The sequence below is a fragment of the Corvus cornix genome, chromosome 4 (genome assembly GCF_000738735.6).
Source record: "Corvus cornix cornix isolate S_Up_H32 chromosome 4, ASM73873v5, whole genome shotgun sequence".
In the NCBI taxonomy this organism is placed as follows: Eukaryota; Metazoa; Chordata; class Aves; order Passeriformes; family Corvidae; genus Corvus; species Corvus cornix.
The window spans coordinates 8,882,481-8,908,902 of record NC_046334.1 but is presented as its reverse complement, the minus strand read 5'-3'; positions in this window follow the sequence as shown (position 1 = coordinate 8,908,902).

Genomic DNA, 26,422 nt, shown 5'->3' with positions numbered 1-26,422 from the left:
CCTTCACAGTGCCACAGCACTGTACTTTTGATTGCATGTTCCAAAATTATTGGCTAGATAAAAACAATCTATTAGAGACACTTGACAGCAGTACAGTAACCTTCTTGGAAAACACATTTGCAGCATTTCTGTTTCAATCCTAAGAAATTATAGTAGAGACAATAAACACAGTAACACACAGAAGATCCAGGCCAAGATCTAGCCATGTTGCTTGCTGGGCATCCTTAATTCTGCTAACTGAATTCTGGAATAGTATGACATGTCTGTATCTTCCTATGGTTTATAAGGTAAGCCCTAAATGAATGTTTGACCTCTTCAGTGTGTAGGAAGCCAAACAAAACACACTTCAGATTTCACAACTCTAATATTGGCATCTATTTTTCAGGTGATATCAAAGAAAAAGGTGAAAACAAAGCAAATAATCCAAAAAGCCCTGTTTAAGACATAGCACTTGTAAAGAAATATTTATGTTTCCAAGAAAAGTCTTTCAGAGTTTATGATCCGTTAATGATATACAAAATCCTTGATCAGATATTTAACAAAAGAGCCAGCTATAAAAATCAGGGATAATTTCATTAAGAATTTAACCATTAAGTTATAGAATAAGGAAAGATAAAAAGATCATCTGAGACCTAATGAGACAGTAAGGCAAAAATACAATATTTGGAGCAGAAATTGGATCATCTTGTGGATTCCATCCTATATATTAGCGCAATTTCTGGAATTCTTTTCTTAATTGCATGATTGTGTTTAAACACCTAAACAGATTTAGGTAGTTGTAATATTTCCATAAAGAAGAAATTTACATATTCTCACTGTTGTAAAAATATTCAATCAGATGTGAAGGTGGAGAATTATATAAATCGCTACTTTTTTCAATTAAATTTTAAAAAATCCTAAGGGAAATGGGTAAAATCATTGCAGTGACTCAAAACCAGAATTCCATATTTCCTTTTGTCAAGAATATTTTATGTTACCATCTCTTACTGTGTAGAAGGAAAAAAAAAGAAGAAAATCACCTTCATGCTTACAATTCTTTTTGTCCATTAGGAGGAAGATTTAATCAGTTACAGGTTTGATCTTTTTCTCCTCTGAAAAAATCCAGTCCTGTCTGTCACTTGCTGTGAATTGCACTACATGTCTATCTGATGTAACTTATGAAAGTAGGAAATGCAATTCTACCTTTTAAAGTGTGAAGGATCCCTACCTACTCCTCCAGTCAGTTGATAGGATACTGAAGTGGTTTTAGTCTGTCAAGTGCACAAATTTATCTCCATCTACATTTGATGCCAAGATATAAAACCAGATAGCTAGCAGATAATTAATTCTACTTCACAACTAATAGATGCATTCTAAACAGAAGAGTGACAGATGAGTACTACTTTCTCTTTTACTTTGCAATTCTAAAATAGTAGTAAAATGCTTAAATGTTTGCAATGAAAAAAAAATGTGTAAAATAATTTAGATATTGTCTGACTTGTAGTGAAGAGATTTAATACTTACTAGTGCTTTAAAACAAAAAGGTAGCTGTGGCAGGAGACAGGAAGGAAAACAAAATATACTTCCTGGAAATTAATGGTTAAAAGGGTCCAGAAACTCCCTTCTCTTCATCCAGACTAACTGGACTGCTGAAAGAAAATGTTTCATTGTACGTTTGTCACCAAAACTGATAAAATTTCACTTCACTAAAGCTGCAGTTTAAGAGCATCTTGGCCCATATTTGTGTGTATGTGCCCACCACCCCTCAGAATGGGGTGGGACAGTCAGATGCAGGTATGGATTCATTACCTGTCTGAGTCTTACTGTGCTACCTCACAGGTTGTAATCGCTGCTTTAACACTGTCCTAGTTCACAGTGCACTATTCCCATCTTTCATAGCTGAAAAAGGGTTGCTGAGGACTCTCACTTACAATGAAAGTTTAAATTTTCCCCCTTCTCCTCCAGGTATTTCTGTAGAGTGGAAGGTGAAAGATGCGGAAGCTGTACCTTTAGCCATGAGTACCTTAGGTAATCCTGATTTTGTGAATCAGTCTCAAGGGAGCCATGACTGCTGATGCAATTTAACTCAGCATTAAGGGCTAATCTAAAGATAGGTTTGCTGTAAAACTTGCCAGCATGGCTCTGTCAGGGGTCTGACAAGTTATCTCTGACCAATGTGGAACTGCTGGCAGAAGTTAAATTTAGATGTAGTTAAAAAAGACAACTGAAGAACCCAAACTGGCTTTCTCTGGTAAGACTTTATATGCCCCAGGAGAGCTAGCATAACTATTTATAAAATAATAATTCTGCTGATGGTTGTTAGGTCTAGAGGAAGGGTGGCAGTTCTCTTGTCTGGTGATTGGCATTCAAAAATTGCTGTCAAATTCTGAGATACTTGCTTAAGATTCTCCTAGAGTCAACAGGGAGAAATAGGCACCATCAGGTAATAATTCTAGATATTTGGGATGATTGACTAACTGTTAAACCTTTAGCCTCACATGAGAAGAAATTCATCTTGGTAACATTTTGCTAACAGTGCATTTCAGAATCGAAGTATTGAAAATTAATTACAAGTGTATGTAAGGCCTAATTTCAATTAGTTCAAAGTACAGCTGACATTTTTATTGTCATACATCATCCAAAATAATTCCAGTCATCCTCAATCTTTTAGTTTGAGGATTTTATTATGAAGATTGAAAAAAGTCTTGTTTTGCATTTCAGTTGAGTAGCTTCTGTCATGGCTACAGTGCTATAAATTCCTTCAAGTTCTAAGAAACGCCTCAGCAAACACCTCAAGCAACAAGTCAGTTCATTATAGTGTGAGTTTACACAAGATTCTGAAATAGATTTTTTTTGTTTCTGTGTTTTTGCAAATAATTAATTTGTGTTTAATTCTTATTTGCACTGTAAAAGCACTCTGCCTCCACTGTTCATTCCTGGAAACTTGAGCAAGATGAGACAGATGAGGCTGCCGGACACTGAATGCAAACAGATAACTTCTTGTTACTGTTCATATCATAATCAGGTAGTGCTTCCTTATCTGATTCAAAATTAATATAATGTCAAATTAATGATAAATAAAAATCAGATTTCATATAATATTTAAGTAAAGATATCAAGTGCAATTTGGATTTATTTTCTTTTAAATATCTCTGAGTGATTTTTCACAAGAGATAATTTGAGAACTCCAAGTTTTGATAAATTCATTAACAGAAATATCTGAAATTCACTTTAAATGCATTTGCTCAATTAAAATTTACTTGAGGTTGTTTCTGCTCAATCTCTTGGCATGTAACATGAAGCCTATTTGAACTCTATTAAAAATCCCAGGAGTTGCTCTGTTGGTTCACTTACAGTTTTCAACAGCTGCCCTGAAAGTTCACACAAAATCCATACTACAAGATATCCAACACTACTTCTTGAAGACTTAGAAAAGTCTAAAGGGGATTCTACAGACCTATTCAAATAAATGGTAAATTAGTAACTTTCAAAGTATTAGCAGAGCATGCTTAAAATTATAATCAGCTTAATTCAGAATTCTGTCAGCTAGTTTTCTTTTAAGAGCCTGGTAAATTAGGCAAGCATATTTCGTTAGTATTTTTTCAAATTTATGTGATGCTGTATTTCAACAATTGTGCAGATACAGATTTTACTTATTACCTGCCACCAGTAATGACAGTGTTTAATGTTTATCCTCTCCAGGCTGTGATGCCTTCTGACTTTGTAGATCCATGGGCATAATGTCATTGAAAATCCAAGTACTTACCATAGATGACTGCAATTAATGTTAAAGGGAACTGAAGAATTATATGTGCCACTGCCATTATCACTAATGGAAATTTCACATGTAAATTGCCATGCATGGAAATAATATGCTTCTTAGTAGGCTTTATCTAAAAGTCATCTGTGCAAGCAGTCAATTTAAATCATTAATTCAGTCCTCTTACACCATGGCAAATATTTCTTTTTAAAAATCAGGTTACTGATTTTAATGTTAAGAATTATCTTTATGCTATTTAAATTATAGAAAATTAGAGGCTAGTGTATGCATGACTGTGACATCAGCTTTCATTGATTTCTTGAGGTCATAGTCAAACACAGCCTTAAACACAACATTGAGAATTCACCTCTTCCACAGCTTCCTTGGTGTACATGCTTCCAGCAAACTGGTTTCCTGTAAGTGATGGGCATCAAGAATGGCCGAGCTTCAAAAGATAATTGCTAACCCATTAGCACCAAAATGAATCCTTGAAGTGGTACATGGATAGGGCATCACTGAAAGCCATTCATGAGGAAAAAGCCAACCCCATTGACATGAAGGTATGAGCCAGTAAGGTCTTACCCAGGGATGTTATTCTTTCCTCTGGAAATAATGTAGGCAATGAAAGGTAAAGAAGTCAAATTAGAATAAGCAGTGCTCTCTATTGTCTGGGAAAAATGCAAATGTCCTTGCAACTGTGAAGAGCACACAATCCCATGACAAGTGGGATAAAAGATCACCCAACTCTCATCAAATAGAAATGCAGGTCAGCTGATTTAGGCTACTCTTTGCCACAGTTGCTTTGAAAAGATAAAAAAGAGATGTTAGTGCAGAGTTCAGAAAGTCATCTGAGATACACATGATGGGGTTTGGCACAGCAAGGTAAAAGGAGAGTGAAATAATTGTACACGTCAAGTCCAAGTCTGCCAAACTGCAGTGCAGGAGCATCTGAACTGATCAAAAAGCAAATAAGCCACTTGCATTGGTAAACTTATGGCTGAACTGAACACGATTATCAAATGTAGTATAGATAGATATAGCTATTGAGAAGAAAGAGCTAGGAAAATGAACCTGGGAGCCAGGTATCTGAAAGGTCTGAAAAAGAATGTTTCAGTATTACTGGAAAGTCCTTGTTTGCAGTCTTTCTTCCAGAGCCTTACCTGTATTTTATGCAATGCTGGCAGTTATCTTTTCCACGTTTGTGCCTTTACTTATCCAATTCAGTCATTTCCCCACTTCTCTCTCAGGAGTTCCTCTTGTTTATGATTTCCTCTTGCATTTCATTATGGTACAGCTTTTGAAAGCATGAATTAGCTTCTTTCAGGTGTATTTAAACAGCCTTACAATTCTGCATATGAAAACTGTACAACCATACGTAGTTATCTTTATAGTTTTCATTTCCTTCATCTCTAAGTGTCAGAGATGAGCATATTAAAATTCTTTGACCAGGATTCTTAAGTGGCATTTGACTGCTTTAGTGCCTTATTTCTCTTTTGTTCTTGCAATGGTGAGGTCTGTGATTTGCAACTTTTATTGTTGTTTTATTGGGAATTTCATGGACTGCAGTTTTCCTTGATTACATTATATAGTGCCACATATCACTTTAAAATGTAAACCATTATGAGAGTCTAAACTAAATGTTCATTTAATTTCCCAGTCTAAAATGAAGCAATATAAGACTAAGAACTGTGTATTAAAGAACACATTTTCAGTGTTCCAGTGTATAGTGTAAACATTACAATGTATTTTCATGTCCTGAAGTGCTATAGGTAAAATTTAATAGAGAGTAGGTTGTACTCAATTCATTAAGCACATTTATGAAGACATTATCTTTTAGCTACAATGGATTTAAGTAACTCAAACCAGATCTTTTTTAAAGTTTAAATAATTCCATATTTAGGAATAGTTAGAAGTTTCAGACAAACCCACACCCTTTTCCTTTCTGTTTTTCAGCAGCTTGTGCCTTTGGATGTTCGGAAACTGTTTAAAACTCTGACACTGTTGTATCAGGATTAGATGATACAGTTAATTGTTCTGTGTACTTGCTCCAGGTCAACATGCTGAGAGCAGTAGTAAAGTAAAATGCTCTGGTCAAGTTGTTCTTTTACTTTAATGATGTAAAAATCGTATTTGTTTGATTTACACAAAGTAAAATTATCTGCTTTAACTTTACGTTCCTTAATTAAAAATTGGCTGCCTTTCTGTATTATATTTTACATAACTCTTAAATTGGCATAGAATTTTTAATGTATCTCACTAATAAAGTATATAAGGCTTAGAAAAGTTCTTTTAGAATGAAAAATTCCATTTCTTTTGTCCTAATCAGTTTTCTATTTAGCAAAGCATATGTAGAAATTACAGCTTTTTGCACAGATTTATTTTAGCCTAGTGAAACAATTTAATTAGGCAAATGGTAACTTCATATATGGTTATCAACTGATATTTTCAACTTTTGATTTATTCCAAGTGTTTCATACACAATCTCCCTGATGCTGTATGATGAAGCTTTGTAATTTCTGGAGACAATGATACTATACTAAATTACTGTTTAAGAGGTATGGAGATACATTGTTTATAAATCTGACCTTTCTTTTAGTCTCCTGTGTCAAAGGTGCAGTGAAAGAACATAAACCTCGTAAGATGATGATGGTGAAAGCAAGACATAAAAAATTATAAAATGCCATGAATTGCATTCCTAAATCTCTCCCACTGTCAAAATCTGAGAGATCAGATAGAAAAATAACGTTATTTACTCAATTCCCTTCTCAGGAAAAAGATCTATATATTATGTTTTGAGTTTGTTTTACACTGTTTTGAATCTTTCTTCATGCCCATTTTATCAAAGGTTATGATGAAAACGAAATGTTTGTGTGATTTTTTTCCCCTGGGACAGAAAAATACAATTTTGTGTGTACTGTGCATTTCCATAGTAACGTTCAATTATTTTCACAGCAAACCTTCTCTTTCAAGCACAGAAAACCAAACGCAACAAAAACCATTTAGTAAGGGAAGCCATTTGGAATTTTGAGGAACCACAGTGTTTCTTGCCCAATGGATTTTGCGTTTATTGAGGACAGTCATAAATAACTTTAAAATATTCCAGTGTGATAGGATGGAGCTGCAGATTAGGTCATCATGGAATTATAGTTCCCTTGCTTAATGATTTTACAAAATTGCCTGGCAATCCAACAAAGAGAAGGAGCACGACGTGGTGAATACAGGCTAATTAAACCAATAATTGCTTCTTCTTGTGTTCCCAGATAATGTGCCCCTGATAATTTTAAACGGAGTTTTGAAGCTGACTTCTTGAATGAAATGCTGTGCTAGTTAAAGCTCCACTAACTCTCCGTGGGCACAGAAACTGGCCTACTTCTCAAGGTCCCTGGCACTGCTCAGACAAGTATTGCCACAGCGCACAAAGTGTACGGGAATATCTTTCCTGTATGTCTGGTAATGGGGCCCTGAATTCCTGTGTTTTCCCTCTTTGCAATATTGTGACTAGATCATCTGATTTCCCTGAGCAATTCCAAAATTAGAGGCTGCAAATTAAGTCTTTGATGTTTTTTAAGACTTAGGAAAAGATGCAAACTTCTGTGTATCTCAGGAATGCTAGTGTAAATCTAGAGTAACTCCGTCGAGACTTAGGAGGACTTTTTTTAGTTATATCTGTGTCAAATGCAAGTACATGACTGTTGACTGGCAGCTATGTTTAGAACTTGGGAAATATTTCACTAAGTCCCCAAGACTTTCAAGGTGATCTTCAAAGAGTTACAAGGAATAATTTTGAAAGTTTTAATGTTAAACTTAGAGGAAGATTCTTTATCAGTTAATCAGGTAAAAGGACTTCTGCAGATTAATTGTAAGTATGAGCTCTCCTATGATATATATGTTCATCATGCTATCTCACATCTATGTATCAACACGTTGTTAAACAATATGTATTTCAGGACACTTATAGTCTGACAGAACATCCTTTCTAACATTATTTACAATTTTATGAAATCAGAGAAGTGAAGGATCTACTTCTTTATCTCAATGCTATTTGATACTAAACAATCTTGGGTAAATAAGTTTCTTTTCTCCATTGGTGCTTAAGGATTTTTACTAAAATCTTGAACTAATGTGTTTCAATTTTTTTTTTTGTCCTAAATCATTCTTTCGTTATCTGAGTGGAATGGCATAAAAAAACCAGGTAGGTTTTCAAAACAGTTTCTCAACTATTATCATCTGGACCTTCAGATTTAGACAAAGTATCTACTATTGTGAATTGATTATGTTTCAGTATAAGAGGATTGTGCGATGTATTAGATTAATCTGAGAAGTGCAATTCATGTTTTTGGATGTATGATTGCATTTTAGGCATTACATAAAATGACTTCTTTAGGGGATTAACCAACAAAATAAAAACATATTTGCAATTGTTTGGTAGTGCTGAGAACCTATATAAAACCATGTCTTCTGGAATTATAAATAGAGAGGGAATTATCTGTCATTACTGGTACCAACCATATCACAGAATGCACATATGATGTGTGCTCTGAAATCTGCTGTAATAGCCTGAAAAAAAAAAGTCAGGGTCTGTTAGATCTCATGAGCTGAGATTCCCATTGGTGTTCACAAAATAGCAGAAGTCAAATCTGGCAGCAGATCTTGCCAATAGTCACTTTTCCATTAATTCTTACAGTAAATGTTCATGACTGAAATCTATAACTACACAATTCACAAACTCACTCCCAGAATTTTTAGTCTTGTAAATTGGTAATACACTCAGGAACTGTGAAACTGCATCTTTTTGTTGGCTTTTTAATGAGAGATAGGTTCAATATATCTTAGTTGGCAGCAACCGGGCAATGAAAAGCAATATTGGTAGTGAGAGTTTTATTTTTGTTTGCTGTGTCTTGTTAAGCTTTACTGATATAAAACCATCTGTTTAAAAAGCTGTAAAAAACAGACTGCCAACACATAAAAGCTAAACACAACAAAATAGTCTTAATATCTACTGGCTGATAACTCAGTGCAGTGTTAAAATTGGTGAAGATGGAGGCATGGATGGAGAGGAAGACAATTAGTTTTATGTAGGGACAAACCTTAGTTTTCAAATAAAGGACTTCACTATTTATGTTTGATGGTAATCACTTTTTTTTCCGCAGGGAATATTAATTTGCACTCTGATATTATACTCTTATATGAAATTGTCTTGAAATAGTTTAAATATTACATACAAACACGGGGTTTAGCTTTGTTGGACTATACAGGGCCAAATGTAATGCAAGCCAGAAACAACTTAAACTGATAATACAAGCATTGTAAGGAGGTACATATAAGAGCAACAATGTCAACCATACCAGTACAATGAAAATCTCAGGGTTATAGAGGATGAACCATCATTTGAATGACTATTACCACTACCTCAGAAACAAGCTGAAAAAATTTTGTCAGCAATTTGTCAATAAAAAGATTTTTCAATGTCTTTATGCCCATTAAATTTTGAAGTAATATTGGCAAAATTAATGAGGTACTCTGAAGTGATATGCATGACTTTTTGTGAGTACTTTATTTAAATCTCATTGTAAATTGAAAAATTATTGGTACTGGCTGTTAAATTTTTTCACATGACATATATCTGTTTCAAAAAAACATAAATAGACAAGAAAGTGTTGTATTATAATTGTAAGATCTTAATGACATGCATTTTAATCATGTAACAATTACATAAAGCTAATATACAAAAATTAAAATTTATCCTATGCATATACTAAATATAGTAAAGAAATTGTTTCCACATGAGAAGATGGTTTACTAATCTACTGAATTGCTCACAGTGATCTCTAAGTCACAAAATAATCTATAAGCAATAAAGATTCCAAAATTGACAAAGTACAAATTTAGATTCAGCTCTCTTCACTGTGAGCTCATCAACATGTAGTAAATAACTTTTTTGAGACTAGGGTGAAAATATACATTTGGATTTTTCCTAAATAATATGATATATTATTTTGCATAAAATATTATCTGCTAGGAAATTTGGTGTCTATAAATAAAATACCGAGAATACTTATGTACAAAACTGTGTGAGAAAATATAGACACCCTTTATGAATAATACCAATAACTGATCGATAATGATGGACTGTTAAACAGGTCTTTATATGATCTCCCCAAACAGATCCATTGCTGTTAGTTAAAAGAGGGCAACATACCAATTAAGAGAGGAAACAAGAAAAACAGTAAAATAAAAGACAGGAAATTATAGTACAAATCACTGTCAGAAAATGTGGAAAAATAATTTTCAGACTAGAGCTTATGAGGTGAGAAATTTTAATTATGACAGATGCTCATGATTAAAAGAGTTTATAATTAAGCAAAGGTATCCAATAAAGGACACATTTTCAATGCAGAAAGAATTTAACAGCAAAAATAATGGATAAATGGTGGTAGGAAATAAAAATATACCCGAGCACAGCTTTGATATATAATTATTAGAGTATTGTAACTACTGGTGGCAATACGTCATGAACAACAGAGATTTTCAGATAAAAAGAGCTGCATGAATCATTCAGTCTATAAAATATATTTTGTACTAAAAAGATCAATCTATTTCATTTTTTTTCTGAGAGAAAATGAAGAGACTTGACAGCCTATAACTACCTTTCTCAGACTTCTGGGGGCAGCTTTCTTATCTTTCAAATAGAAAAGACAGAATGAGACCTGGAGTCAGACTAAAATATAGTGACAAAAGTTGAGGTAATTAAGCATTAAACATTTGGATATTTATTTATAAGTAACAGGATTTAGAGATTTGTATGATTCTTTACGGGTACGGACCTTAATCCTGTGTTTAATTTTAACTTGGAACTGCATAGATTCTAAATACATATCTTTAAAATATTTTACATGAGACTTAATAGCATTAAAATAAAGCTTAGTGATAGTTTTATTCATTCAATTTACTTAGTATCTCTTTTTAAAATCTCTTTTTAAAATCGGTGAATAAACACACACAGGCTTTAATATTTACTTGTATTCATTTTTAATGGCTAAGTAGCAGACGGTAAGACTTAAAGCACCACTCCCCTGGGGATTTAAAATAGGCAAAGGTATGAGAAGAAATCAAAGGGAAAAGAGCAAAACAGATGTTGTGAAGCTGCTGCTGATGGTGAGACATGGGAAGATAAGCAGATGCCTTCCAACTTCACCAATCAGTTCTGCAAAGGTGTTGACCACTTGTGAGAGATTAGAAGATGGCGTTTGTTTCTCTGAACATGGATGAAATATTTCTCTAGGCTTTGAATGTAAATTGAAAGGAAATGGGCTCGCTGGTTCTTTTTCATTCCATCTTGAAACTACATTAAAAATACTCCCACCTATAGTTCCAAATATATTTTATATCCATAAACAAGCCTTCTTGCTTGATTCTTTGGAAATTGTTTCTTCTTAAAACTGCCAGCAATACTTTGGACTTTTAAGAGTATTTTTAATGAGACCATGATTGATAAACAGCACATAATAACAAATAGGTATGACAGTTTTAGTGTACTAGATGAGGATATTTGATAGACAGACAGCACGGATTCATGTGTTGGCTCCTAAGAATTCATACCTAGAATAAGAATATATGGTTAGTTTTGGGCAGTTGCTTGTTTATGTCACTGACATGTAATTTTTGGTTGTATTAAGCCAAATCTTGAATTTATTTGAATAATTTAGTATACTAAGTTAAACCAAAACATCAATGGACTTTCTAGTGTGGGCACAATCTCACAGTTTTTCAGCTCCAGGAAGGCAAATTACCTCTTCCACCTAATAGGAAGGTGACATAATACTATCATATACAAGAGTGGTCAATTTTTCATATTTCAGCTGATGAAAAAGCACCTATCACTTAGGCTTTGCAGTACTCACTGGTAAATTCCAGAATTTCCACCTGTGATTCCAGTCTTTTCTAAGAATTGCCTCTCAAACAAATGCTCCATGTGTAAACCTAGATGGCTGACAGTTTTAGAAAGTCTTTATTGAGAAATATTGTATTTGCAAGGATGGTGATTAGTTTTGCACTAGTCATCATAATTTCAGTGAGAGTGTCATGGTTTGACGCTGGCCAAATGCCAGGCACCCACAAAAGCTGCTCCCTCAGCCTCCTGCCTCAGCTGGGCAGAGGAGAGAAAAAAATTAATGAAGGGTTCATGAGTTGAAATAAGGACCAGGAGAAAACACTCCAAGGACAAAACAGGCTCAGCTTATTTATTACTAACAGAGTCAGAGAAGGAGAATGACAAGTAAAATAAGCCCTTAAAAACACCCTTTCTTCCCCCAACCCCCTCCCTCCTTCCCATGACAGCACAGGCAGAGAGGGTGTGGAGGTTTGATTAGCTCATCACCGAGATTTTCTTCTGCTGCTCAGGGAGAGGAGTCCTTCCCCTGTGAGACCGTGGGATCCCTCCCACGGGACAGTTCTCTGTGAACTTCTCCAGCGTGGCTCCATATCTCACAAGCAGCAGTTCTCCCAAAACTTCTCCAACATGGTTCCAATCTCATGAGCAGGAGTCCTCCCAAAACTGCTGCGCCGTGGCTCTCTCTTTCCACGGGGTGCAGTGCTCCAAGGACAGGCTGCTCCAGCCTGGAAGCAGGGCCCTCTCTCTCCACTGGCTCTCCCACTGGATCACAGCCTCCTCCAGGCATCCACCCGTTCCGGCGTGGGCACCTCCCCCATGGGCTGCGGGTGGATCTCTGCATCCCCCGTGGATCCCCATGGTTTGCAGGGACACAGCTGCTGCACCATGGGCTGCACCACGGCCTGCGAGGAACCTCGGCTCCGGGACCTGGAGCACCTTCTCCCCCTCCTTCTTCACTGACCTTGGTGTCTCCATGTTTTTTTCCTCACATGTTCTCACCTCCTCCTCTTCTCTGGCTGGAAAAAAACTGTGTGCACTTTGTTTTGATTTTCTTCTTAAATATATTATCAGAGAGGCATTACCAACTTCTCTCATTGGCCCTGGCTTGGCCAGCAGCATGTCCATCTTATGAGCCATCAGCCATTGGCTCTGCCAGACATGGTGGAAGCTTCTGGCAGCTTCTCACAGAAGCCATCTCCATGGACCCCCCCGCCCCCCAGCTACCAAAAACCAGTCCATGCAAAACCAACACAGAGAGTATTTTCCTAAAGTCTTAAATTGTGTTTTGTATTCCAAAGCATTTAATTTTAATCTTTTCATTGCTTGTAATACAATAGAATTTCTGTGTGGTTTGTTGCAGTTCATGCGATTTGAAGGTGAATATATTTTAAAATAACATAACCACTGTAAAAGCTTTTCAGTCAAGTGCTTTGTACAGATATTGGTAAAAAGTTAGAAATATCAGCAGGCTAAGGTGAATGGATTCACCATTGCTTATAACCTGTTAATTTTTTTATCCGTTATGTATTCTGAATAAATTCTGATCAACCTACACTTTTCTTGCAACGTTTATAAGTATTTTTCCTAAGTGCTGAAGAACTGCAATCTGTTTTGTGCAGCTCATAGATTAGTGAATTCTCCTTAATAATACCTTTTTGCTAGGAAAGCTTTAGGTCAGAGCTGAACATGGCCCATTGAGTTGTATCTTTACTGGACCCTTTAAATGTCAAATTTAGGGCACATTCCAAAGCTTTGTCATTCAGTCATACACTGCGCATACAAAACAAAACTATAATAAATCTTTTATAACTTCTCTGAACCGCCATCGAACATAAAGTTTGGCTTCTGGTCTTTCCTGCTCCATGTATCTGCAGTTAAAGCAACTGCTGCAGCAGTATTTGCATTTTTCAAATCCATCAGCTCCAAGGATCTAGTGCCACTTCACTTTGTACTCAACAAAGAAACTGTAAAGCTAAACAATAGATGCTTTGAGGAACATTATCCCCTGCTATAATTAGTAATTTACAATTACCTCTACCAGTGTTCCAAAATAAAATGGACATCAGAAAAACTCTTAGGCACCTCCAGTTTTTCAGAGGAGGAGAAATAACCTTTTGCAATTTACCCACTGAATGATTGTGCAGACTTTTTTGCCCTACATGATTTCAGTCTAAAAAAGTTTCGGTGGTTGTTATCAAGTCAGTAAGAAATCCATAGATTCAGCTTTTCTTTAAGGTTTTTGAACTTTGAGGTAACATCAAAAGTATTGTCCACTACAACGTGTCTTAATATAAAGAAAATCCAACAGCAAAAAACCCCTCAAACCCCAGCAAAACACAGAAAACCAATCAAACAAAAAACAACACAAAGATATACAAATATTCACCATAAACTGTGACAGTAGATTGCAATAGCTCTATCGAATATGGGCTAGATGCTAATGTCAGCAATAGAGTTTCCTTCAAAATTAGTGTGTTGGTAGATGCATTGTCATGGGAGTGGCGACAGCAAAATAAGAAAAATGTTCTCCAAAGCACAGTAAATGGAAACAATCATACCATTTGGAAGTTCTTTTTTATGGATATATGTTTATGAAGATGGGGCATTGAATATTAACATAGATTCAGAAAAATCTAGAATGGAATTGTAGTATTTGTCCTCCAATAGTGCAAGAAAAATAGCAAAACAGTGGTTGCCATTAGTCTATCAATAGACTTTCTGCTTGCTTTTTCTCTCCTTATTTCATTTTTCATCTTCTAAATTGAGAACTTTATGTAGCATGGGTTTGCTTAAGTCTGACATATATTATAATAATGAGGTGTCTCTCATTTTATTGATGGTTGGACTCTTACAGTAGCAAACAATTTTCTATCAGTTTTAAGTTCTTTTAAGTCCATAAACAATTACACGAATATTTTCTTTTCTGATGGTTTCTGGAAAGCAGTTTTCAATTCTTATCCACTTGATTACAGTGTTAGTGAACACAATAACTCTGCTTTTGACATAGAAGTTGTCTAACACCACATACATTTTTTCCCTCCACAGGAAATTTTCAAAAACTCTCATGCCTCTTCATTCAATACTATTGGTCTTTTTTATGTGTTTCTTTGTCATTAACATCAAATTTTTACTTGATAATGATGCAATGGTTGCAGTCCAAGCACAGGAACTTCTATACCATGTTACAAGAATCCTGTTCTGTTCTGTTTGCTCAGGGGATAAGGCAGCACAGGAAGTGACTACCCAGAAGAACTGTGGTATCTCCATCCTTGCAGTTTTCAGTTACTTGGATGGTCAAAGCCAAGGCTGACCTGAGCTGCTGTTGATCAGAGCACAAGTTTTCATTTCCAACCCCCATTTCTGTATTCAACAAATTATATAAATCTAGCATTGTAATTTCTGTCAGGAATCTTAATAAGTTTGTGTCTTTTAGAAATAAAAACAGTTATTGATTTTTAGAGCATAAAATCTTTTTCATTTTTATATTCATGAGTCCAAAAATAAATACCATTTGTCCGTGAACTCTTATTACTGTAGAATGCCCAAAAAAATCCCACCCAAAACCACAAAGCTTTTTATTTCTGAAAGAAGCTGGTCTTCTAAGATTCTGACAGCTAAATTTTTTTTTGCCATTTCTACATGAGTAAAATCTTGTGCCAAAAACATTATGTTCTCTGCAGAAAGATAAGCATATACTTAGCTTTGTACTTATGATACAATAAAAAAAGCTAAGTAGAAAATAGGTCCAGGCTGGTTCTTTTATTATTTTCAGTTTTTACAACTTTTGTAACTGCTGCTTATGTAGACAGTTATTTTTCTTAAAACTTTGTGTGTCATGTTTGGGAAAATATTACTGGAAGTGATAAGATGTGATTACATTTTCCTTTACCCAAACCCTTCCAGGAAAAAGCTTCTGAATATTTATGTTCCCACCTCCCCCACCCTTTTTTTTTTTTCTGGTATCAGTGTGAAAACTAATGTGTCAACATTAGATTTTTCTTGTGTGCAAAGTGCTGATTCTGTTTTGACTGTATGGACATGAAAAGCTGGGTGACTCAACATCTAATAATACACATTCATGCTCAGTGAATTTTTTAAAGTGTATTTTTTGAAAACTATTCAAATTATTTTCCACCCTTCTGATCCATTTTTCTCCCCAAATGGCCAATTATAATTTATTTTTATTATTATTGAGCAATATATACATCCTTTAGAATTAATCTCTTTCTGGTTTGCAGAAGCTGAGGCTGTAAATCTGACATTTGCTCATAATTTCTCTGCCAACTCAAACTAATTTCATAAATAGATTTAATTAGTTAAAGGTAGTGCAAAAAGGGAAAATTCCTGTTGATTTATAGTTATCAGGAAAATAACATAATCCACACAGAAAATAAGAAAAACAATCCAGATTAAAGAGACCCATGAGGGATAGCAATTTGATGATGTCTTGTGCTGTAATTTTGTATATGAGTACAGAGAAAACAAGAGAACAGTAGTTATTTTCCCTCATGCTGTTGTCGAAGACATCAGCACTATTTGGCTCAGGCTCTGTTATGAAGCTAAATATTTATTTCTAAAACAAGAAGGAAAGGTGGGGAAATACCATGTAAGATGAAGCCTCAAACAGATTCACTTGTCGTGCATGCTTTCCTATTTAGCCTTATGGACAGTTAAGTAAAGTTCAAGCAACCTGAATTTACATTTCTGAGAATAGAATTAGGAGACAAAACTGAGTTTTAATGGAGACTATAAGTAATCTTCATATTGTCTGAATAGGTTTTATTTTGACAGGATCATTCAATTCAGAAGCACATTTTTCCCCAAGGGCTTTGGTCCTCACGCACAGCTGAGGAGAAGGATACAAGTATACTTGGCTTCTCCCTCTTCTTAACTTCCTGGTTTACACATGAACTTTTGCTGACTTTAGTCTACTTTTTCTCTCCTTTTGTGGGCAAAAATAGAGATGTTTTCTCTGTGAGGTCAAGAGTATTTCTCTAGAGGCCCCCAACATTACACTCCTTTCTTATTTCCTGCCTGATCCCTTCGCAGGGGAGGGTTCCCCTCAAAAATAACTTTCCTTTCCTAAAAATTGTTCTTTTGAAATTGCTCTTGTTTGACACAGTAATAATAATAGTATTTTCATGGGGGTTTTTTTTCACGGTGAGTACTGAGAAATTCTCATGAATTGCATGTAGCACTTATTAAAAACTTTATTGCAGAAACTTCTATACAATAGTCTTCATACCTTACACTGAGCTACATGACTAGTTCTCATCTATAGGACTGATAAAGTTTTGTATATATCTAATATACTACTCTATTAATATTCTGTGGTGATTTTGTTCACCATTTATTTATATTTCAGTCAGTTGAAGTGTGACACTGGGGCATGATTTTGATGCTGTGGTTCTGATCAGGACCTGTGGTAGCACGTGTGTGCATCTTTTCAGTTTCTGCTATGAGTATTCAAGTCTACTATATCAAGTTTTAGTGACCCACCGATCTCTGAAATTGCTAACACCTAATACAAAAGCAAAGGGAAACCTCTTGTCAGGAGTCAGAACAACCCAATGACCCACAGTGAAACACTGCCTACACTTCAGGAAATGACCAATAGGTTTAGTTCTGTCATTCCTTTTCTATTACTTTCAACACAGCTACAATAGTTGGAACGGTTTATTTAAAATTTACTTTAGGGAATAAGTCCATAACTGTAGAGAAAATGTAATGTTTGGCATGCACTTACTCTTTGCAAACTTTATTATTATGCATTTTTTATTGCTGCTTGTACTATGCAAAAGTACTAAACTTCTGTACCATCTATTTTTATTTAGTATTCAATTCTACATAGTTAAATCAGTAGTATTGTGTAAACATAATACAGTCTTCCATCAATTTTTAAAATCTATGGATGTCCTAAAGATTTATTTTTAGTCCCACCTAGTTAGGAAACATAATAATAAATATAACTGAATTTATTGGCAAATAGACTATTTTCACATACGGTGGAGAAACATAAATCTGATTATTTGCATAATTATAGAACTAATTTTTATGTAATGACTTCCTTCTGTTTTATTAAAGAAATCAGTTTAAGATTATTCACTTCATCAGTCATCATTCAATCCCATTTTTTAAGAACACACAGTGCACTATTTTTCCAGTTCTACCTTGAATGGTCATATTATTGCAAATTGCAAAGGAAAATTTCATATATGTCACCAAGTGTGGAGACCTTGTTCACTTTTGTTAAAAAATAATAAGTCGTTGTAAGTTTTATAGGCAAGAATTCAGTTTATGAGATTTATGGTTTCTACAGGAAAAAAAAGACATTTGCTGGTTTATATTATTTGTGGTGGTTGCCTACACAAAACTTAAATAAATATCCCCGCCCTTTTATTTAGTCTGTAGAAGTCCAAGCTAAGATTTAATCTCTTTGGTTGATAAATAGGTAACTGCAATGCCAGTCACGAGTTCTGGGAAGAAATTATTACACCGGACTGTTAGCTTCTTTTTTTCCCCTTCCTGAGTTTCTCTCATTCCATAGTAACAATCGGGAAAATAAGAAATTCTCATTTCTAGGGTATTTCCGTGTTTACTTTTCTTCTGCATTGGAATATAAGTGGAAAATTTTATAAAGAGGAAAATAAAAAAAAGGAAAAGGTCCAACCTCTCACCAATGAATTCAGTAGACTGATGGCACATTTTTTGAAGGAAGCCGGGAAGTGACTTTATGGTAATGTATGGATATGGTATTGAAAAGGCAAAGATGGTCTAAGGTTCTAAAGAAGCTCTTCATTATGCCAGATACAAACACAACAAAGGCTGTGGCTGGAAGATGATACAAAAAAACAAAGGAAGAGGGAAATGCAGGAGCAGTCATAGGACTCTCTTTGCACCTTATAGGAAGGAATGTGACCTACTTATCAGAAATGGAGTTTGGGGATTAAGTGGAAAAACTGCCTGCAAACAGGGAAGTAGGTTTGTATGGGACCTAAGGGTTCCTAACAGAGAGATGAAAAAATTAAATGGTATTTTCTGAATGTTAAGTTCATAAAAAAATTGAGGGAAATATAACCTCACTTCTCATTTTTATTCAAAAGTGCATGTAATTCTGCAAAAAATGTTTGAATAAGATATGAGCTATTTATGCCAGTACATGGGCAAGAATTTAAAGGATGTCAGATCCATCATCCTTTCAGACCTTAAAACAGACACATAATGCCACCTAATTGGAAGAAGTCCAAAGGAGAACAAAACCAATCAGAGCTCCAGTTAATATGATTTACATAAATCAATTAATTCAGAGTTATTTGGTATAAAGAAAATGGTGGAAAGAGGGGCAGGAGAGGAGTACGGAGTACTCTTAGAAGTAGATGATATCAGTTCAGAGCAGGGGAGTAGTGCCATCCTGGTATCAACCATGAATCAGGGAAGAACTTTCAGGTGGAAAGTTAGACATTAAAAAAAAAACCCAAAATCCTACAATGTAATTTAAAAAGAAAAACAGAAAAAAACCCAACTCTCCAATGGCATGGGCAGTGAAACTTAGAGAGTTCTGTGGAGCCTTGACTTTAAGGCAGCTGTTATTATGAATGACATAGGAGATTTTCACTTTGGACAGAAGATGTAAGGTATGCTGGAGTCCTCTGCAGTTCTGACATAGGAAAAAAGCAGAAAAAAGCATGAGCTATTCACAGTTACCAAGAGAAGACTTGTGTGTCTATGAGTCTTTTCCAACCTAATTGATTCTGTATGATTCTGTGAGAAAAAATCCCAGTGAATTATTCCAATGTAATAATATTAAAAAATAATAGTTTTCTGGAAATCCTTTGTGTTGTCTGACCTTTCTAGTCACAGCCTCATAATGCCGTTATCACCCCTATCTTCCAAAGAGAAAAAGACTGAGAAGGTAAAAGGTGAAGCTGTGGTTTTAAGGGAGAAGACATTCAGCTAGTTATCTTTTTCATTAAATTTCTTTCTTACTTCGTCCTTTAAAATGACAATAAAACAATTTTTTATTCAGTTATACCAAGTCTAGTTTTCCAAATTTAATGATCCTATTTACGCTCAGATGAAATCCACAATGTATTCTCGTTATTAGTTCCCCAAAGTAAATGGAAATAGCACTTTAAAATTTAATGCAGGGTATGTTTAATCATCTACACCATTCTTATTACTGGTTAATCCTGAAACAGTAGCATGTATAACATATAAAATATTCACAAGGTAAGGCACTACCATTAACAACAACAACAACAACAAAAAATTCAATAAATCAGAATCCTTGATTTAATAACTAGCAGCTTTGTTTAATTACTGTTGGGCTGGGTTCACTGAGCTGAGAATGCAATTATGTGTCTCGATGCAGCATTAGTACATCAGAATAAAAGGCCTCTTCTTTTTGTAGCATTTCCTTAAATAATAAATATTCTTAATTTCTTAAATAATGAGAAAATATTTGACCACTGTCTGTTATATTTGGCTTACCCTGGAAAAGAACTTTCATTTACATGTGAATGTTGTGACTGAAGGAAGAATCAAAAGGCCATGGACCCATATTTTCTTCACAGAGATTCCTGAACATGGTCTGGATTGTTTGATGGATTTAGTAATATTTGGCATCTTTTACATACTACAAAGTATTTTATCAGTTATTCTTTATATAGTATTTCCACTGAATCATAGAAGAACATAAAAGAAAAATAATTGTCTCTGCATATTTAGCAGATGAAGCTCTAGAGAGAATCCAAGATTCATGTGTTGAGTGCTTGGAGTAGTTAACCAGAATAGGCTTTGCTGGAAAACGAGTACATCAATAATGGCTTTTCCTGAGCACTGGTAGACCTCAGATGCTCATACCAGATGTTCCAGATAGGAAAATATGTCATCCATATGAACATCAGTCATTTTTTCTCATGACTGGGCAGTGAGAAGAAATTCATTTTTCTGTGCCCCAAAGAGGTAACACAGAATCACTCTGTTGATATTGGACAGCACAGTGATGAAGCCCTTTTTACTTATTGTTTAAGGGCTTCATTTAATCTTCCTTTTCAGGGGGGGAAAAAGCTACCTAAATGAATCACATGCATTATTGATTATTTGCTGAATTTAGGAGTCTCATAATGCAGATTGAAAAGTTTTAAAGTTATCATAACATTCATGTGTTATACATGTGGAGATTTGCTGATGACTTGGTACAGCCAAGGATTACTAAGGTTGATTATTGATGAAATTCACATGCCAGTGTTTTTATTGGACTGTCAACGTAAGGTGATAAGTGCATACTTAAAATACATGTAAATTAAGCTTGTTTTAATTAAACTTTATATACTTTAAAGAAAATCAGATTAAAGTAACTGTGAAAGCAGAAACTTGATACGTCTTATCTCTGCTTGAAACATCTACAATTGCCTTAAAATGGTTGTGGATTCTTTGCTAGGGAGGGAGGATTGATTTAATGCACAATATTTTAATGAAACTTTAGTATTAGTAAACTAGAAAGGGATGGCTAGGGAAGGGAAAAGACAAATTACCTTCTTTCAGTTTGCATGTTAAAAGCCAATTTGAAGGAAGTGTCAAGAAATTGATGTATTGTCTTCTGTGCTGAAAATTTTGCAATTATTTAAGTGAAAGTGAATTTTTTTTGGTGTCTTTGCTTTTGGGATTGGGTAGCTATTTTGATTTCTAGCCAAATGTGTTGAATTATAATTATGCTCTGTCTCAGTATAGAAAATGTGCTTTGAATATCTTGTATTTACTGTGACATCCAAGTAAGAAGAGGAACTGTGTTATATTTCTTTTTGAAGAAACTTCATGGCAAATATGACGGCTCTCCTACAAATGAAAAGATAGTCTGCTAGCTGCAACTGTTTATGGCAAATTGATGTAGAAGTGACTGATATATATTGGAAATGCATATTTTCAGACATAACCCTCTTTCTATGTCATGGCAATGTACCTAAAATATATAGTATTTTGGCTGTTTCCTGATGGCAGCACTATCTAGTGCCTATAAGTCTGTAAATCCTAAAGAGCAATGTTAAAATTGTGAGTGGACCATGTAGAGGAGGGGAAACAAGTCAGACAGAATCATATTAATCAGAAGAATTGGCTGGCTGTATATATATATATATATATACTTTGTTGTCTAGAAATTCAATATAATTTGGGTTAGGATTATAGCTTTATTACCTTTAAAATTATCTTCAATATTTAGATACATACCTTCATAACTTTGATATGGCTTGAGATAGGCTTAAGAAGAATAACAATATTACCAGTAAATACTAGCAGTAACTACCAATCTAAAACTGGTAGTTTCTGATTCTAGATATTGACAAAATAGACAAGTAACTCCTGGCATAACATCAGTGCTTTGCTAATACAGTATTTCCCTTGTATCATTTCCACATCTCCATATGGGAAAAAACATGGTCATTGGTCTAGAGGTGTTTCAACCCAAAAATATTTCTTGTTTTACAGTATGATCTTCTCAAAAACTCAATTTAAGCTTATTAACCATGAAAAGAAAGAGTCCAGCATTCCAATGTAAGTAGACATTTTGCCTTTCTAAGCTATTTTAATATTACACGTATTCCATACTACTTACAGAATCACTGCATCTTGGCAGAAAGGTCTGGTCTATCAGTATGCAGAAGGACAGAAAGGAAAGATGAATACAGTTCAGAAATATTTGATTAAATTATCTTCAGTAGAAAATACGGTCTTGTTAAGTTCCCAGAGGAAAACATTTTTTTCAATTAGTTTTGATTAAACTCTGGAATGAGAGTTTTTCAAGTTAGGATGGAATCATTTGTGGAAACCAAAAAAGAAATTTAATTCAGAAGGAATCAAAGCCTTGTGGGTTAAATACCTGTCTAAGCCCCCAGAAATCCAATTTCATGTATCTGAAGTAAACTGGCAAAAAAAAAAAATCTAACAGGATGAAGAGGTGCATTAATATCTGAGCTGTTGTTTATCCTGTTGTCTCAAGGCTTTAGTGCAGAAGAGAAATGTAGTCAAGCTTTTTGCATCGATGAAGAGGCAAAACACAGAATATAATATTGTTTTAGAAAAGATTTAGAAATACTTTATGTATGAGAAATTGTAGCTGTTATCACAAACACCTGTTCACCACTAAAGGCTTTGTTTTTGTCTGGTAAATTGTATTTTATATGTGGTAAAGAGAAAAATCTATTTGCAGATCAAAGAGAACACAGAATCACTATTTTTTTAAGCTGGATTTTTATACTACTACACAATTGTAATTTATATTATTTTGTCTCCATATTGTTTTAAAATACATTTTTCACAAATAGAATATGATGATGATAATAAAATGATACAGTGACCTAGTTGTGATGAACTCATTACAGCAAATCTAATAAACACATTTTATAAACAATGCTATGCCTATTTTGCATATTTATGCATAATTTGTCAACAGACTTGTGTTGCTGCCTGCTCCAAGCTTCCCCTCCCCCTCCCCAATCTGAACACCTTTGTTCCAAAGCGCGGGCAAAACCAAATGTAACTCAAACTCTTTAGCAGTGTCTGACTGGCCGGTCACCCTGGGTCCAACCCCAGTCCTCCACTTTCCCCTTCTCCGAATAAAAGAGAGGACCAAGGCGGGGCCTGCCCTCTTTTGGCTTTGCAACTCTGTCTGCAAATATCTGTGTGCTTCTGTTTCTTTTGAAAGCTTCTAATTGCAGGAAATTAAGCAAGCTAAGAGCTATAATTCTTCCTCTTTGCTTCTGCTGGTGGTATTAGATTTGCAGCTACCATTTTGACACTTTTAGAGCTACTGAAATGCCAGATTGCCTGTGCTACCTCTCTAGGCTGCTCAAGGCTTTCTAAGGCATTAAACTACTAGCCTAGCCGGTAAAAACTGTAAGTATACCCCCACATTTGGCGCCCAGTGTGCTATCTCTGAACCCCAGTACAGAGAGACTTTCAGGGTGTCCCGGCAGCTGTGTGTCTGCTGGAGTTAGCTCTGCACCTCCTGCTGTGCCAGCTCTGTGTAGCAAGTTGCTACTTTTTGTGTAACATCGAGCCCAGAGCCTCAGCCTGTACCCTCCCCCACACCACATGGCGAGGGAGTGGCTGGTAAGTGGAAGACCCATTTCGCTTATTTTTTTTCTCCGGACCTGCTTTCCTGTGATAAATCCAGAATTCTGGTATTTCCCTGCTGTTTTAGGGGCTCCTGTCTTAAGCTGGTGCCGGTGCAAACTTTCTCTTTTTTTTTTTTTTTTCGTCCTTTTTGCGATTTGGGGCTGAGGTTTGTGGTGCTGCATTCGTAATGGGATCTGAGGTTTCTGCACACCATAGAAAAATATACTACCAAGTTCAAAGCTACCTTTCTTGTACTGGGCATAAATACCCTAAAAATCTAGTTCGATCTTTTGTACAATGGCTTTTTCAGTACTTTCCTAATCTGACCTCCGAGGACATGAGATCTTCTGAATTTTGGGATAAGGTGGGGAGAAAACTCTCCTCTCTTAAAGGTTCAGGAGACGAAACAGTTTCAAAATTTTTTCTTCTCCTGTTACTAAGTTATACTTTGCTGGAGAAAAAAGCAGTACATGAAAAGCCACTGCAAAAATCCTCTTTCAATCCCCTTACACCCTCTTCCAACCCCTGTGTCCCTGACCCTTCTTCCCCTACGCTGGAAAACACAGATAGAGCAAACTGCTTTTCAGCTCAGGAGAGCCATCATCCTCCTGGCTCACCCATGTTTCCTCAGCACCCTGCCTTGGATTGGAATCTGGAACCAGTACAAGGACCTTTCCAAAACCTTTTCTACACTCCTTTGTCCCCAGTTTCTAGCCCTCATGTTTCAAGCGCGCGCAAAAACCCCTTCTCCCCTGATCTCTTTGTTCCCAGGGACAGCCATTGCCATGTGCTTGCAGCCCGGGAAAAACCTGCTCCCCCCAACTACTTTTCTCTGAGTTTGTTTGTCTCCAATAATGGCGGATGCAATATTTCTTCATCTCCAAACTACACCTCCCACAATCCCTTTCTCCCCCACCCCACAAATCCCTTCTTGTCCCCATCCCTGCCCACTCCCGCATCAGAACCTGACCCCACCCCTAACCCCACCCCCACAGTGTCATGTTTCACCCCTCCCTCTGTTCCTGCCCATGACTCAAGTACCGCCCTATTACTGCTGGCCCGGGCCCTAGGGTATATCACCGTGTCCCGCAGCCATAGGGAGGAGGAGGAGAGAAGATCCAGCAGGCAGGAATTGTGCAGCAAGATTGATTTAGTTAATTATTTTACAAACTCTTTTATAGACTTTTTTCTTCATAGTCTAATTGGACAAAGGATCAGCCACCCCTTGGGGGTGATTGGCTAAAATCCTAAAACATCCATTGTCAAAATATTTTTCTATTATACCATAAACAAGACTTTTCAAGGTTGCAGGTGGCTTGGATGTTTACATAACTCTGCTACCTCTTCTGTGAGAGAGAAAAGTCTCTCACGGACTTAGAAAATAGCAAGGAAATCCTTGCTAGCAGCATTTTTGTATCTACACCGCCCCTGCCTCCCACAACCCCTCCCCCAACCCCTCCCCTCCTCCCGCCGCATCCCTGCCTCCACTCCCCACCCCTGCCTCTACACTCCCCGCCTCTGCTTCCCATTGTCCCACCCCAGGTTCCCACAATCATGTGACTACCCCTCTACATCCAGGAACCCATTGCTACCAGGAAGTAACTCCAACTGCTTCTACTATGCTGTCTCGTACAGGAGCTAACCCTGGCTGGACACCTTTTCCTTATTCTAATATTAAGGATTTGTGCAAGGCAATTAAGGAGTTTGGGATGCATAGTAATTATTTTAAGAGCCTTTTAAGTGCTACTTTTGCAACTCACTTACTTGTACCTCATGATTTAATTACAATAATGCAAACTCTTGTCACACCTGGTGATTTTATGTTGTGGAAACAACATTGGAAAGTAATTTTATCTGATTTATTGCAAATTTTGTGGCAAACTCCAGATAATTACCTGGACTTTGACAATTATATCACATTAGACCTTTTATCTGGTGACAATAATATGGCAAATCCTCAAAAACAAGCAATGCTTATCCCTCGTCCAGTTCTTACTGAAATCACACATGCTGCTGAAAAGGCCTTAACATTACTACCATCTCAGACTCCTACATCTCATTATACCAACATTAAACAATTGCCAAATGAAAATATTATTCACTTTTATAACCGTTTGCACGAAGCTATCTTTTCCCAGGTCCCTAATCCTGACCTCCCACAAGCGCTCCTACTCGAACTGCTCCAAGTGAATACGAATGTTGCTTGCAAACAAGTCATCCTCACTCTCCCTTTGCACCAGCTCTGACTGTTGAATCCATCCTCGACGTCTGTACAAAGAAGGTGCAGCTGAACACAGCTATTCCCTTTTTGAAAAAAGTGGGGATGGTTGGGGAGGTTGTGGAGAATGCTATGGGCACAGGGGAAACTCAATCTCAAGGTAACTTTATATGCTATCATTGTCAGAAAAAGGGACATGTAGCTCACAATTGCAGAGCGATTATAACTGCTGATAAAAACTCTCCAAAGACTGTTTCCCCAGGTCAACAGCAGGGAAACTAGCGACCCAACGCGTCCTAACAGCTCCATGTTCAGACATAAATAGGGCTGCAGACAAAGCAGCTTGGACTTCTGGACTCAGGTTTAAGGTAACCTGTGATGAAACACACCATTTCAACAACAACAAACAGACTTTAATACCCATCTCATTCCAGACTGTGGACCACATGCCAGACTTTAC